This window comes from Lycium ferocissimum, chromosome 7, assembly GCF_029784015.1.
Source record: "Lycium ferocissimum isolate CSIRO_LF1 chromosome 7, AGI_CSIRO_Lferr_CH_V1, whole genome shotgun sequence".
NCBI lineage: Eukaryota > Viridiplantae > Streptophyta > Magnoliopsida > Solanales > Solanaceae > Lycium > Lycium ferocissimum.
The window spans coordinates 24,111,824-24,129,466 of record NC_081348.1 but is presented as its reverse complement, the minus strand read 5'-3'; the positions used below and the strand labels follow the sequence as shown (position 1 = coordinate 24,129,466).

Sequence of the window (17,643 nt, the reverse complement as noted above, 5' to 3'; positions counted from 1 at the left end):
TTTCCCTTTTGGTCTGGAGTAAGATCTGTAACCAGTGTTCAAGGCAGTGTCCACATTCATTCATTTGTTAATGACTTTATGTCAATCTGCATGTAGTTGGGATTTGGTTGCACCATGGTGGAGTAGTTTTTTTTTTTTTTTTTTTAAAAAAAAAAAATAAATTAAAACGGTAATAGGGAGGAACTTTATGAGTCCCACATTAAAAGCATGATTATAAACTAACTCTTGTGATCTTATTTAAAATGACAGCCTCCAACATTGAAACTAGAATTGAAAAGTAACTTTAAATACATATCCATCATTTTCCTATTAGAAAGTACTTGAATACCAAGACTCTTTACTTGTTTTGTTTATTTTTCGTTTTTAAAAAAAAAATCATAAAGGAACGTATCTGTTCTGGAAGATTGAATTCTGTTATGAAAATTTACAGTTTAAACCTAAATTAAATGTAAATGTTCTATAAGAATCTTGTTACACTTCAAATTAGATATTTCTAGACTACTGATAACAAGTTTCACTTTAAATAAAATACTTATTAATCAAATTTCCAACAGTACTTTCTTTTGTCCCCTAGGTATCTTGTGAAGTGATAAATGCATACACGTGGATAGCCGGTTTGCCATATTTTTCCATGCATTACTGCTGAAAAGCCATATATATAAGCTCACTAGAGCAAGAATCAACGAGCTAAAAGAAAAACAAACTGTAGCTCTCTTCAACCACAACCAAAACTATTCTCAATGGCGGAAGTAACCAAAGGCAGAGCCACAAAGTACTTAATTTCTTCATCGGAAAGATTTGTTTTTTCTTCTTCTTCAAGCATTTGAAACATTACTAGTAAAAAGTAGTCCTATTTAATTTGCTTTTACTCTGTATCTATAATTCATGGTGCAGGTATGCAGTAGTTACAGGGGCAAACAAAGGTATTGGATTTGAAATATGCAGGCAGCTAGCTTCTCATGGGGTCATGGTGATTTTGACTGCTAGAAATGAGAAGAGAGGGCTTGAAGCTGTGGAGAAACTCAAAGGGTTTGGTTTGGATGAAAATGTGGTGTTTAAGCAGCATGATGTTGTGGATCCTTCCAGTATTGCTTCTTTGGCAGAATTCATTAAGACCCGATTTGGCAGGCTTGATATCTTGGTAGAATCACAGCTAGGTTAACTTTCTTGTTTTATGACCAAGACAATTTGGTAGGTGAGCTGTGGACATTTTGTTCTTTTTGACAGGTGAACAATGCAGGAATAGCTGGAGTAAATGCAGATACTGATGCCTTAAAAGCTAAACAAGAGTCCAGTGGGGTAAGTCCTTTTAACTAGAATCAATCGATCTTTCAATTAATTATGTCTCAATACCAGACTAGTTGGTCACCATATAACAAGTAATTAAGTTATATACACCGATAGTCAGTGTAGAGCAAGTTTGTTATCATTTTATCAGATTACCGGTTGATGTTAAAATGCCTTATAACTAAGTGACTCGATTGTGTAAGGTTACCAATTGATGCTTTTTATAGAGATTTACTTGTAATTATGTTATAATTTAACTTAGCTGTGATTATAATTACCGTCATGCACAGAACTTAATACTCGTATCATAATGTGTGTTCTGTTACATGTCTAAGATAATTCACAAAACCCGATAATTTATCATAATTAGGCGGCCCTCAAATTAACTACTAGGCCTTAATGATATGTGCAACTTGATTTGGATATAGAGTTAACCATGAAAATGCCTAGCTTGAGGTTTCTGCTGTAGTCAAGAAACCAGAACAAGTCCTGTGTTGTCTTGAAATCTAATAGATTCTGCAATCAAGCAATATGATCAGTAGCCATAACACTCTCTTTGCGGAAAATTTAACTATTCACATGTAATCATGAAACCCTTGGCTTTAGGCTTCATCTTTTGTACTCTCTAATTATTTATCATTCTCTCTGCTATAGACAGGAGGATCTCAAGTCAATTGGAATGACATATTGACTCAGTCATATGAGTTGGCAAAGGAGTGTCTTGAAACAAACTATTATGGTGTGAAAAGACTGACAGAAACGTTCATTCCCCTCCTCCAATTATCTAAGTCACCAAGGATCGTGAACGTTTCTTCCTCCATGGGAAAGCTGAAGGTATTAACCCGGCAATGGAAGTTCTATCTTTCAGACCTTTTTTGCCAATTTACCACAATCCATGTAGCTGCATTTTTCAGTTTACTGTGATTTAACTTTCAAATATTTAGGGTTATACATGCCTGGCCGGTACAACTGATAAATTCTGTAAGAAAAAGTAAAAGTTTGAAACTACTTGAATCTGCATTTGCTTACTAAAAATATGCCGTTAAAAACACCTTTGTTCCCATCGATTTATGATTTTCTACACAATGCTCTTCAACCTTTAACTTAAAGACTTCCTCTTTTACTTTCCTAGCAATCAAAATAAAAAAAACAGATCCCGAGGAAGTCCAAAATTTAGTAGTGTAAGACTGATTTATTGCATACTCTCTCCGTTCACTTTTACTTGTCCACTTTGAACTTTTCCCGCTGTTTAAAAAATAATAAATGAAGTGTATAATTTATCAATGTACCCATATTAATTGGTGCATATTTTTATTGAATTTGAAAAATGATTTGAAGTGAGTAATTAATACTATGGGTAAAACAGGAAAAAATAAATTGTCTTTTCTTGATATGCTAAAAGTGACAACTAAAAGTGAAAATCTATTTTTAGAATACTGGACGGGTAAAAGTGAACAGAGGGAGTACAAAACACGATCTGGTTTTAGACTTCTCAATTTTCGCGCTCTCTTCAAAACGTTGAGAGGATCTTTGTCTCTGGAAATTTAATGCATATAATGTAAACGATTAAGCTAGGATGTTTATCGAAAAATTGATAATTTCAATCCTACTCTCCATGTGGTAACAAGTTTGTCATGCTTCCATAAGTGTTGAGAGTTCGATATTCAAGGGACATCCTATGTATCAGTTAAACAAGGTTGATAATCCATGATTAGCTGACTGAAGTTTTCTTACTGCACTTGCAGAACCTGAAACATGAATGGGCTAAAGGAATATTAAGTGACAGCGAAAACCTGACAGAAGAGAAAATAGAAGAGGTGATAGGTCAATACCTGAAGGACTTTAAAGAAGATTCCGTTCAAGCCAAGGGCTGGCCTTCTTTCATGTCAGCTTACATTCTTTCTAAAGCCGCAATGAACGCTTACTCGAGGGTCATGGCAAAGAAGCATCCATCTGTACAGATCAATTGCGTCTGCCCTGGTTTTGTGAAAACAGATATCAATTTCAACCGTGGGATATTGTCTATTGAAGAAGGCGCGGAAAGTCCTGTAAGGCTAGCTCTGCAGCCTGATGACGGCCCTTCTGGTTTGTTCTTTGATCGGAAAGAAGTCTCATCATTCGAATGAGAGCATGTTGTTCATTGTAAACGCGGAGCTAATGATATAGCGGCTGGAATAGCATGCACTAATAATATTCAATGACATGCAATTGTGTGTTGTACCTTATACTTTGAGGGATATGTTCTTTTCTAATGATGTGCTGAACTTGAAAATTGGAATATGGCAATGATAAAAAGAAAAAAATGAGGATTGGCTATATGAATCATCTGACCATTCTGCTCTACTCAGTCTGTAAACATACACAACTTTCCTGGCAGACAAAAGACATAATATAAGCTTAATGATGATAATTAAGCCTTAATTTCAGCAACTTATCAAATTGTGCTTCTAAATGCTACAACTTTTTCGGGATTAAAAAGATGTACATTGAGAATTTGAACTTCTCCTACAACTTTCAAGTTCTTCAAGAACAGTTTCCAGCAAAAAATTATCCCCACATGGTGTTTATATTATATCAATTAATTTAACTTTAGAAGTTAAAGATTAATGTAGATTATAGATATAATTATGTGTATTGATGGCACATGCGGGTCTGGGTAAGTTTCTGCAGTTTCATGTAAGCACTTAGCATCTAAAATAATCTTTGCGTGTAAGTGCGCATAATTTGACTTAAAAAAACAAAACAAGAAGTAGATCCTCAGCAGATTTTCCAAAAATGCGTCCGCATACATTTTGAAATTCGTTAACTTAGCAAGTTGAATAAAGGTCAAGAAAGCATAATGAGCTAGTAACTTGCTTTTTCATCAACATATATGGTTCAACTAGCACTAAAAACACTAACAACACAAGTGTATAAGACTAACACAAATAATTATGAATAATAGTCAAAGCATACTTTTTTTGGTTTGACTGGCACTAGAAACAGGACAAGGCATCAGAAATAAAGAAAACAATAGCCATTGGCCGCCTTGTTTCTCTCCAATCTCCAGTATTATATAATTCTCTCTTCTGACTATTTTTACCAAACGCCATACACTGTTTTCGATAAACCTACTTAGACCAAAAAGCTGAATAGAGCAACAGTCCTAGATCTACTTATCCTTTCAACTCTATTCCAAAAATGGCAGAGAAAATAACCAGCCTCGAGAGCACAAGGTAACGTGTAGTAGTTTTCCTTTGGTTTACGTATGTATAATTTTTGGGAAAAAAAGAAAACTAACGTGCTATAATATGTTAAATTATTTCTAATAACGTATAAAATCGTCTATGCAGTCAGTATATATGACTTAAATTCTCTTTGGTATATCTTATAAATACTAGTATATGGTATGGACGTACAGGTATGCAGTGGTGAGTGGGGGAAACAAAGGAATAGGATATGAAACATGCAGGCAACTAGCAAGTAAAGGAGTAGTGGTAGTGTTGACAGCAAGGGATGAAAAGAGAGGCCTTGAAGCTATTGGAAGGCTCAAAGAGGAGTCAAGCTTTACTGATGATCAGATTTTGTTTCATCAACTTAATGTTATGGATCCAGCTAGTATTTCTTCTCTTGTTAACTTCATCAAAACTAAATTTGGAAGGCTCGATATTCTGGTAATTACGAATGTACGAGTGGGGGATAAGGGGATATGTTTTCAGTATATGATACTATCTCGATCTCAAATATTAGTCATTTTAATAAATTGAATTTGTTTCAGAATATTTGACGTTTTAGGGGAAAAAAAAAAGTCATTTAATGTTTCCTCCAAATCTACTCTTAGATTTTCAATTATTACTGGAGAGTTAACAAAAGTCTGATGTTTAAGAAGAAACAAAAGGGTAGTTTAGACACATATGCCTATGATTTAGAGTACAATAGTATTAAGTATCTTTATGTATAAGGACCTCAAAAGAGGGATAATATGGACGAAAGGGAGTATTCACTTGTTAGTATGGTGATGCTTCATTCCTATATTTTATTTGTTCTGGGTTCTTGATTTTGCCTTATTTTAAATGAAGTTTAAGTACCACCTGCAAGATGTAAATGGATGTGGGAATACAGAATTTTGGGATATTTTGCTCTATCCCTCAGTCAAACCAATGCTATCAGCTTCATAACTACGTTGTCAATCAATTTAAGTTGCAGTGCATCTAATAATTTGGATATGGTAGAGTACCCATGTTTTTCAATATCTTGAATTCTTAAAAAAGTTGTATTCAGTACTAATATTTCCAGCATGAGTTGTTGACCCATCACGCGACCTCACCATGGGAGGCCCCGCACCTAGTGATTACTAAATTAGAATCCATTGCGGGGTGCAACAAATAAAGAAAGGTTTGGAAAAGGTATCGGCTCCTTGACTACAAAAATAGGTGAACATACATGCAAAAATAATTTTAATAACATATTTTTCCTGGTGGGGACGCTCATCACTTGTAAAATATAAAGGAACCTCGAGATCTACAAAAAATAGGCAACAACCATATGCTATGCTAAATAATTATGGTTTTAATCTCTTAGGTTTATATGCTACCGAGGATTGTGATGGAAAGTTGAGATTTGTCTATCATTAATTAATCAGATATTTCTATTTTGAATTTTTCAAATAAATAATCTTTTGATAAAAAGCGATTTACCCCTTAACAGGCTGCTACTTGACACGAATAAGAATTAGTCAGTAAGTAGGTATCATAGTGGGTGATTGAACAAAAAAAGTCGTGTTTATGCTCCTAAATACATTGGAGGTTCAGCCCTTCTCTTTTTTAGATAGTTACACCTTCCAGAAAAAAAAAAAGAGGTCATTATATTATTCTACTTAGATGTAAAATCTCTGTATTTGTAATATTGCATTTTTAGCCTTTGAGTTTGACATTCTTCCCCAGCCTAATTAAGTTCTTTTGATTCCTTTCTTTTTCCTCTGTACGTCTTTCATACTCTTTAAGAAAATGAGAAATTATGATTGCTTTGCAGGTTAACAACGCAGGAGTTGGTGGATTAATGGTGGAAGGAGATGTTGTTATACTAAAAGATTTAATAGAAGGAGATTTCGTAACCATTTCTACTGAAAATGAAGTAAGATTTCAATTCTAATATGTTAAACTAGAATTAAGGAAAATGGATGGGAGATCTCTCTTTGATAATTTTTCAGTCATTTTATCATATACATTTAGTGAAATAACAATTTAATCGTTATGCAGGAAGGGGAAAGTATAGAGAAATCAATTGCAGGAATTGTTACAGATTATGAGTTGACAAAACAATGTCTGGAGACAAACTTCTATGGTGCAAAAAGAATGAGTGAAGCATTTATCCCTCTCCTTCAACTCTCTAATTCCCCAAGGATTGTTAATGTCGCTTCTTTCTTAGGGAAGTTAAAGGTAAATATATGGTTAACCCTCTTAATTTTGTTAAATTTAGCAATTTATAGCTTGTTACTTCATTAGGTTAAGGTAACATACAACAAGAGGTTATTATTTATTATAATTTTAGTTTGATCATATAGTAGAAAATAAAGTAAATAATTTGCTATATATAGCCTGTTAAAACATATTGATATTGTAAAATCAATTTATATTGTCAACTCAATTATACATGTTGGGAAAAAAGAACAAATTGTATCACACGCAATAGTGGTCCTATACATCATTATTATTATTATCTTATAGAAAAAAACAATTCTTTTAAATGATTTAAGGGTTATAATGGTTTGATATGGATAATTACTGCTTATCTGGATCACTAGCCCAACACTAAGATCTACACATCAATGTTGGTTGTAGATTTTTATTCCTTCAACTTAACAATATTAATATGATATAACACAAGTAATGAAAATTGCAGATGTCTGTGTTATGTTCATATTTGACATTTTTATCACATTTTCCTTCAACAGAGCTTCTCGCCAACCAAAATCAGCTTCATAGATTGAAATACACATGATATAACACATTGGTAGTGGACATGAAATAATATGTAGATAGTCTGTGTTATGTTCATATTATTTTTTATGGACATGTCTTCAACTTTTTTATATATTGAACCCCGCAAAGCACATTTTCCTTTCAACAGCCCGAACCATGGCTAACCGACAATACTACATGTGACCGAGCAAACCAACCAAAATGAGGCATACATAGAAATATGAAATCTCGCTTTATAAAACTGCTGTTATAATAATTTAATGAAATACTCAACACCATTGGTAGTGCTTTCACTACAATGGACATTATGGTTCTTTGATTCATATAATATAAGTAAAATAAAGATAAACTAAACCTAAGTGAGATGGGGCTCACCAATGAGCCGATACGAGCAAATCCTACAAAGCATGCGGCGTCGTAAATACGTACCTTCATCGGAAAAAAAGTTCCCCGGCAATAAAAGGGGACGTCGGCAAATTGATATTGAATGTACCGGTATGTAAAGTTAAAATTATTTTTTATGTATAATAAAGATAAGAACGGAACGTGAAACTGAAACCAGTTAGCTGAACATGAATACATATATAATATAAACGTACAATGGTAGGTACTTTTTTATATTTTCAACCACGTGGGTACGTGGAGGTCTGTAAAATCCTCCCCCGTACCTCTAGTGTAAAGGCTCGTGCCCGAAACATATATTATATTCACCAATTATAGTTAAGTTAAAAAAACATAACATAGTATAGGGAATATTTTCGTGAATTAACTAAATAACTTGTAAAAAGAAATTTTTATAGCTTTTTCCATGTATCTTGAGTCATGTTCATACATTGTAGACGTTCTCCTACTGCATAGCTAGCATTCTCTAAACTGTTTGTGATTAAATAAATCATTTTTGCATCTACAATGATGCATTCACAAGAATTATTATTAGAACATAAAGAACAATGATGTTCCTTAGTACCTAAGTCTAACTGTGTAAACGCCAACGAATTCTTGATTTGACCTTGAGATGGTTTTCCCCCCCTCCTAGATTACAAGGATTTATTAGAATTGACATTTAGAGTCTCAGTGTTGTTGATGATAGAGAATTCGTTCTAACTTATAAGAAAAGTGTAAAACAAAAGCCCTATTTTACGCTTTCACGTATGTCTTCTTAAATAGAGTGAATTTATGGTAACACTACCGGTTCGAGACCAATTATCGGGCATCTTCAGAACAGTATTATTATTTGACCAACCATCAAGAGAAGTAAATAAAACTTAGCCGATTCTATCTTCCACTATTAGCCATATTGAGACGATCATATTCCTTGCTCCGATCTCTCTCGATTGGCCTGGTCCTTATATCGTTAGAAAGCTATTTTTACGTGCTACAACTTTCATTTTTTTCCCCAACTAATCAAAGAGTTATTTTTTCAACCATTTTCGCAAAACGTCAAACCTTCAATTTTTCCGCTAAAAAACGTTACGAGTCTAACATGAGTTCTAAGATACGAGGTGTTACAGTAAAGGCTCAAACATATTTATATTCACCAATTATAGTTAAGTTAAAAGTAACATATTATAGGGAATAAGCTACAAAAAGAAATTTTTATAGCTTTTTCCATGTAGAGGAGTTCCAACATTCGTTCTCCTACTGCATAGCTAGCATTTTTTTTTTTAAATAAATCATTTTTGCCAAAAATGTGAAAACAAAAGCAGCCTTTGTCTTCTTAAAGAGAGTGAATTTATGGTAACACTACCGGTTCGAGACCAATTATCGAATCTTCAGAACAGTATTATTATTTGAAAATCAAGTTTATCTTCCATGCCAAACACTAATTCTTATTTTTTTAAAAGATTTATTTTTCCAAAAGGTTATTTTTAAAAAAAGTAATTGGCTAAACACAAACTATTTTCGTAGCCAATTTTTTTTTTTTCCAAAGCATTTTTTTGAAAAATACTTTTACACTTGAAAGATTTTTTTAAAAGCTTTTAAAATTTTTTTAAATTAAGCTAAACATAAAATCAGTGTCTAAAAGCTTTGCCTTTTAAAATGTGTTGTATATTTACATAAGTTATTAGCCTTCACTTGGAAGATCGATCATTTACCCCGATGTGTTATAATGAACTTCCTCTTTATTTTCCTTCTAAACTCCTTGAGAAAGGTATTAGAACCTGTCATTTACAGGAAGAAGCCAAACAAGATATCTTATTATCTTTGCAAAAATTAGAATGGAAAAGTGCATTTTAAGTCCAAAACTGCATTATTATCAGACAGGTGATTCAAGAAGTCCATCTCAGAGGCACCAAGTATCCACACCTAGCAAATGTCTTAAAAGTCTTTAAATTCCTACCCTGTATGTTAGGTGTGAAGTTGGGAAAATTGAAGTGGTGCAAACTGGGGCATTCTGTCCAGTCGCACCTAGAGCAACTGTGTACATATTTCCTACTTTGATAAATAAAATCTTTAATTACCAAAAAAAAAAAAGTCCAAAACTGCAAAACTAACCTGCGTGAGAGACCTCTCCAACCTGTTAATGATAAGAGAAATACTATAAGCATTAATCTTCCCTTGTACCACATAATCAATTCAAGTTTGATTACCGATCCTAGAAGTCGATTCCCCACTTCCGCCTCCGCATAAATGTTTTTTCCGACATTTTTGTAGCCACGGAACAATAGTGTCCCCACTATTCTCAAAGCCTGGGTCTTCATATACTTGGTAAGGCAATGGCCTTAGTGGCACACTACAAGAAAAAAAAAATTGGCAACAAATTTTTTTTTGTTGCCATAGATTGATTATTATTGCAAAAAGTACTTTTGGCAACAAAAAATAAATAAATTGTTGCATAGACTTTTCCCAACGGCTGTTATTGCAACAACGTGCAACAACTTTTTTTGTTGTTGCCAAAAGTACTTTTTGCAACGATAATCAATAATATGAGAGGTTGGCCATAGATGGTTTCAGAAGAGGTAGGGGTAGGCCGAAGAAGTATTGGGGAGAGGTGATTAGACAGACATGGCGCGATTCTGCCTACCAAGGACATGGCCTTAGATAGGAGGGTTTGGAGGACCGGATTAGGGTAGAAGGCTAGTAGATAGTCTCGTTATCCTTCCTTATTAGTAGTCGCATTATCGCAAAGATAATTTCTTGTGCTTTGATTTCCGCTATTATCGTTATTTCACTATTTTGATTATCTTATTTTATCCGTGTCGCTTTCATTATTTACATTTCCATATCGCTTTGAATTTTTAGCCTTATCTAACCTCCTTTATGCTTTTATCGAGCCGAGGGTCTTTCGTAAACAAATGGCCGTCCTACCTTGGTAGGAGTAAGGTCCGCGACACTCTACCCTCCTGACTCTCACGCGTTGGGATTTCACCGGGTTGTTGTTGTTGTTGTTGTTGTTGTAATCAATACTATGACAACAAAATTAAATTTTTTGGCAACAAAAAGTTCATTTGCCAACAATAAAACCAAGTTATTGCCAAATATTAAATTTTTTGTTGTCATTTCTATACTTTCTTGTAGTGGCATACAGGTTCTAACAAGTTTGATTTACCACTCTCAATACCTTCAATCATAAAAGAGAGGAACAAACGTAATTCATATAGACAATATTAATATGAATTGAGTGCCATAAAACTCAAATAACCTGCAAGCGGTTGAGATAGAAGTAATTTATTTAAGCAGCCAATATCAAGAACGAAGAGCCTTAAACGAATATCAAGAGATCTACTTGTCACACCCCAACCTGGGGGGTGTGGCCGGCACTCGAAGCCTTAAACCAAATATCAAGAGAATCATAGGCTTGAATAATAATTATAAGAAGTATATTACGCAACCTGCAAGCAGAAAAGGCCCAACAACACATATATGAATAACTAAGGCCGACAAGGCCGCAACCAAGAAAGACAACTAGTCAGAAGGCCGGCAAGGCCAAACACAACGTTATAACCGACCGATAGTCCGTAAGCCTGAATCATAATATGTATCAACGAAGAGCGTGGCCCCGAATAGTCATAATAATAGATATATATGCATGCCTTCCTATCAAGACTTACGCAACAACTCCGGAGGAATGGAGTGCAACAACCAAAACATCTAGCCCAACACACACATATATGATCATAACTAACAAAAGGGTGTCGACAAAAGATGTACCGAGTATGTAAGACGGAAGATAAACATAACATAAGCATAAGAGATACCATGGGAAGAGATGTGAGACAACCCGAAACTCAACTAGGGGTTCGGTTTTTCGGTTCGGTTTTTTCAAGTTCGGTTCGGTTTTTTGGTTTTGATTTTTGAAAGTGGACACAACACACCGAATTAGTCTGATTCGGTCTTTTTGAAGTTCGGTTCGGTTTCGATTTTTTAATTCGATTTTTTTTTAGCAATTAAACATCTCTCCATTTATTTCATTTTTCCTTCTTGATTGCTTTGAGTTACGGAGGTTTACGCTAGACTAAATGTTTGAAGGTTTGATGACTTTAGAATCCAACCATAGTGATCATCCACACATATACAAAATATAATGTATTATACAACGTATAATAAAATCATACGAGGTATATAAAATTTTATATAGTGTATAATCAAATTATGTGAGTTATCTAATTTATTATAATAGGTGAAATAAATTATATGAATATTATTCTATGTATAACATTTTTATTATACTATATATAATAAAAATCAACACTCAAATTATTAGTATACTTGTATTCAATATCCCGTAGTGTTAAAAAACCGAGATTTTATTTTTTATGGAACAATGAAAGAAGTTGAGAATAAGGAGGAAGTAGAAAAGTAAGAAAAAAACGCTGAAAAAATCTTGCGTAATAAGGAGGGAGTATGAAATTGTATAAAAGCCAGCTATACTACGAACAACAATAGTATTGGAGTTATTCACGTCCGAAGGGTTTCGTATATATAGCGATTTAAATAAAACATTTAACCGATTGTAATGTTTAATAACATTTTAGTTGCTAAGAGTATGTAAATATTATAATATTATTGTCTACTTATGTTTTTTTCTCCAAAAAAAAAAATTGTATTCATGTAGTAAATCTTCAAAAAAAAAAAAATAAAAAAAAAAAATCGGTTTAACCGAAAAACCGAAGAACCGGTGAACCGGAACCGAACACCTCACCGAACACCGAAATTGTTATTAAAAAAAAATCGAAAAACCGAAACCGAAAAACTGAATTAATTTGGTTCGGTCCGGTTTTTCGGTTTTCGGTGTTTATGCCCACCCCTACTCTGAACGAGGCCATTGAGGGCGACCATAGCCATGACATAAATGTAAATGCATGCTCGTAAAATCATCCCTCACTGTGGAGGCACATTATATCATATAATAATAAATCCCTCTGTAGGGTGAGCTCATCATTATAACATCATCTCTGCGCAACTGATCAGTGGCAATGCACAGCTACGTGCCTACCCGGCCGCCTACAACACAGCTCGGTAAAGAAAGAAATCCATCTAGGTGCACATCTACGTGCCTACCCGGCCGACTATAGCGCGGCTCGGTAATGAAAATAAATACATATATATAAGTGCAATGCAAGACTGACCTCAAAAGAGATATCATAAGAAGAGTCGGAGTGACCTATCGTCGTTATCCCCCGACTATCGTTATTGTCGCTACGTTCTTTATCTTTTCAATTCAAGAAACAACACATGTGGAGAATAGGAGATATACTTCAATAAGGATTATATAAGTGATAAAGATCGGCTCAACTGAATAAAATACCATTAACTCAACTTCAACATGAAGAATAACATAGTGAACAATCTTTTTCCAATCGACAAGAAAGATACGAGGTGCGGGAAAGTACTACAACACAAGCCATATATAAATCAAGGAAACAACCTTCACTATTAGGAGTGAAATCAACTCAACTTTTACGGGGAAAGTACCATGATGAACATTATACTTCTCTCAGTAAACAAGAAGGATAAGGAATGTGAGAGAGTATTTCAATGTGAACTATTCATGAAAAGAAGTAAGGTTAATCATTTTGGAACACCCTCGATACCTGTTTAATTGAAGACCTTTCAAGTCATAACCAAACCGAATATGGAAGCATAGAGAGTTCTTTTATACAAGTCATATAGGAAGTAGAGATTATCTCGTTCATTCTTAGATATGATCGACACAAGTTAACAAGATAACGTTTCAAAAAAATGCATTTGAATTCTAGTCATGCTAAGAAAAGGAGAGAAAAGCCCTACATACCTTAACGACGAAGTTTTTCACGTTTCACGAGTCCTCAAATACCTTACGAACGATAACCTACATCATACGACCAATTTGGGATCAATTCCAAGTTCATAACTTATGAAAATACTCATTGAGGCATTTCGTCGAACAACTTGCAGGCGTAAGTTCGTAGGGTCATTTGTAGTTCAATTCCACCATTCAAAACTACCATTTTCTTCTCCCTTACTCTTATTCCTCATTATCATTCCATCCAACTTCCAAGAAATGCATTTAAACCACAAGAAACAGCCCAAACAATAAAGTTCATCCATAAGAATTTATATGAGTTCATAAGAGTGGTATTCATGGGATTTTCTCCCCAATTTCTAAGTTGGAGAAGCTTAAGAGAATCATTAAGATGAGGAAAAATGCCTTAATTGATGAAGATTACTCCAAAACAAAGATTACTTCAAGTCGAAGAATTCTTCCGAGAAGCGAAACGATGAAGAAACGAAGGTTCTATGATTATTACGAGATTCCTTGCTTTGAGATGACTTGATTAGCTCTTAGATGTGATCTGGAACCATGGAGAAAGGTTGAGAGAGTGTAAGAGGCGTTTAGGGTTTGGTCTTTGAAGAGAAATGAGGTTCCAATCCGATTTGGGGTGTTTTTGTATAAGTAAAGTTATCTTGCCACCGACCAAGGTCCTCTGTCCCGCAACATTTTGCGTCCCTGGATGGAAATGCAAATTTCTCTCTCTCCGACGTTGTATCGACAAACGGTTAAATGCTCTGGAAACAAGACTCATAGACCTTCGATTTGGTAGGTGAATCACCCCGTAACTACTAGTAAATTGAGAGAAAATATCTGCGACATCTGACCCAAATTTCAGTGAAATTTACAAACTTGCAACACCCTTTGTTGACTTTCGTATTACAACTCGTTTGACTTTCAAACTTAACAAGAGACCATTATACGATTCAAATACTTCATATCATTACTTGATTAGCATGTGAAGCACTTATAATCTCACCCAAAAGTACAAGTTATCGTATTTCCAACTTGCCAACTTTTGACGAAACTCATCCTTCTTTGATTCATTCACCCTCCAAACCTTCCGCCACTTACTAATCTTATTTATAGGCTCTTATAACCACTTATATTAATAAGCTCAATCCCTTTTAACCTCAAGATAATTTCTTTTGAACTTGCGTCGACTAACTCATGATGCGACTTTAACGTGCGAAAATCCAAGGTGTAACACTACGGCTACTCAGGAGGAAAGATATAAAAAAGATTTCAAGAGCTTACAGGTTTTAGCAAATATTAAAGAGCCAATTTTTGCGCCTTGTCATCCTTTCACAATCCCTTTCCAACTTTGGCAGCTCATTTACATGCTCTATCTCATCGCGAGGCAATAGTTTCTAGTTTCTCCACATTCAATAATGACACAAAACTCCATTTGAGAGCTTCAAAATCCAAAGTGTTGCTTGATTCATCATATCAAATGTGCTAGAGCTACAACACCCAGCTTAGTAGCCAACCTTTGCTATCCAGAAACCACATATAAGGAGGCATTGAAATACCTTCAAAAATCAAGTAAGGACCGATCATCAACTACAGAAGAGGAGTGCCAGAATAGAAATTAGAGAGGTATAAATTAAAAGACGCATATGTTTCACCTAGGAGAAAATTTAACGGATCGACTCTCGTAGTTAATTGCAAACTTGTAGACAACTTCAAATGAAAAAAAAAATAGATTAGTAGAAAATGTGTCAGCATCTTAATTGGTTTGGCTAGTGATTCGAGTAAAGTGTCACTGTTTGATACCTTACCGCGATTGTCGTAGCAGCTATTTCAGGTATCTTTTCCATATTTCTCAATGAAGAGAGCAGATACAAACTCACAATTTTAAAACCACATACATAATTGGTGAAATCTTAAAACTTCATTTTCCGAAGTGTAAGTAACCAAGTTAATAATAGTAAAGCTAAGAACTCCATTTTCTCTATTGCAAGTAAATCACAATAGTAAGTAGTATAAAATGCAGGGTACTTTAGAATGCTATGTTGTCAAAAGATGTTGCTAGGTTCCAGGTATGACACACGCATAGAATTAAATTTCAAGGGAGATCTTCAACTAAGGCTCGTAAAAAGAATGGAGAAAAGCATTGAGCTAAAATATCATACAATGGTAGGGAGAGGTGAGTGGTGACCATATTTCTGTGATTGTCTTTTTTATCTCTACTTTCATCTCCTTCCTGTGTATAGTATTACAAAGATGGCTACTTATCTGAAACTTATGTTCAAGCCGGGTGGACTAATCTCTTATGCCATAACTTCTTCACTGGCACCAACTCTTCTTTACTGGTGTACTTTAACTATAAAGCAAAATTTCGTTCTATACAGCAGATCTAAAAACAAAAGTAAAATGACAGCAAATTTAATTTTCTACCCTTAAATGTTACATTTTTTACTTCATGGGTTCTCTTTTTGTGTCATCAATCTTTAGCCTCATTTTCAACCTATCAGATCACAAAAGGAGACGGATGAAAATATGACCACAGCGTACAGTTAAACACACACATCTCATTATGATAACTTTTGGAATTCAAAATTCTTTTCACCTACTTACTTTTCCTATATCATCATATACATAAATGTTACTGGCTCTATGCCCTTTTACTTGTAATAGCAGTTACGTATCAAATAAATTCATTTGGAATAAACTTAAATTCGAGCAAATCTCAGGTCATGTAAAGAGTAAATAGAATAGAAAGAGAACAGTTAACTTAGAGAGGTCAAAACAGAAAAAACAGAGGAGAGTTGTAGTACCGAATTCAGCCAATGGACGCTCAACGTCAATCTATCGACGACAAAGGAGAGCCCCGGAGCTTCACACAATCTGTTGTTGGAGGCAAGACATGGAAGAATCGGGCATGAGATGTGAAAGTCGATGGAATGAAAAAGATGGAAGTCATATTTGACAGTCGCATTAAGCGGTTTTCAAAAGGATTGTTTCGCACTCCAAATTGTTTTGTTTGTTAAGAAAAACAAAAGGTTCTTCCATCCATGTGTATTATTTCTTTTTCTCTCTTCTTCCACAAATTACATATTGTGTGTGTAAAGTGAATAACGAGTATTAGCACTAGAAGCCGTATCTACTAATTCATTAGTAAGGTAAGCGTACGTGAAACCACTAGAACTTGTGATGTAATAGGTGGCAAAGCAAGAAATTTCACCAAGAATGTTCAAAATCTAATATGTATCTATATAAGTAATTTTTTACATATATATATGCTATATCATTTTCTATGTAGATAATAAAATTTAAGGATGAAGGATAGTCAATCCTTCAGTCTATGTAGCTACATCACTGAATTTTAATAAGGTAATTGATTTTTCGACATTTTCTTCTTGTTAGTGTCCTTATGATATTTCATGGATTAGATTTCTATATACTTAATTACTAAAAGTAAAAAAAAATTGCTACAATTATAGAAAACTAGGACAAATTCTTGTGTATACATCTGCTTGCTAAGTGTAATTACCATGTGGTTTTTCTTACTCCTCTATTCTACAGCTATTGTGCAACGAATGGGCTATAGAAGTGCTAAGTGATGCTAACCACCTAACAGAAGCAAAGGTCGACGAAGTGTTGAGTGAATTTCTCAAAGATTTTACAGAGAAATCAATAGAAGCCAAAGGATGGCCAATTTACTTCTCAGCTTACAAAGTCTCAAAAGCAGCCCTGATTGCCTACACAAGAGTTTTAGCTATGAAATATCCGAATTTTCGGATAAATTCTGTATGCCCTGGCTATTGCAAAACAGATGTAAACGCCAATACTGGGAGCTTAACTGCTGGAGAAGGTGCTGAAAGCTTGGTGAAGCTTGCTTTGTTGCCAAATGATGGCCCTTCTGGCCTCTTCTTTTACAGAAAGGAGGTCACCTCTTTTTGAACATTGGCTGATTCAACTATTGGTTCGTGAGTTCGGTAGAATTCAATATTTTGACGAGCGTTATTGAAGGAAAATATTCCAGCAGTTATATGTGTGCTAAAATAAAGATAGAGAGATATATTCAGAACTCACTCTATCAACTCAGAAACCATAACGTCTAAATTTTGAATTTGCTGCTAATGTATTTGTTTGGTTGTGCTACTTTTCTTAATTGAAAGATGCGTTCCTTCTTCCTTA

The 17,643-nt window shown here is 34.4% G+C and overlaps 1 pseudogene; it reads left to right on the top strand.

Moving 5' to 3' along the window:
* Positions 1 to 622: 622 nt before the first annotated feature.
* On the top strand, positions 623 to 17,643 carry LOC132062040 (uncharacterized; annotated as a pseudogene).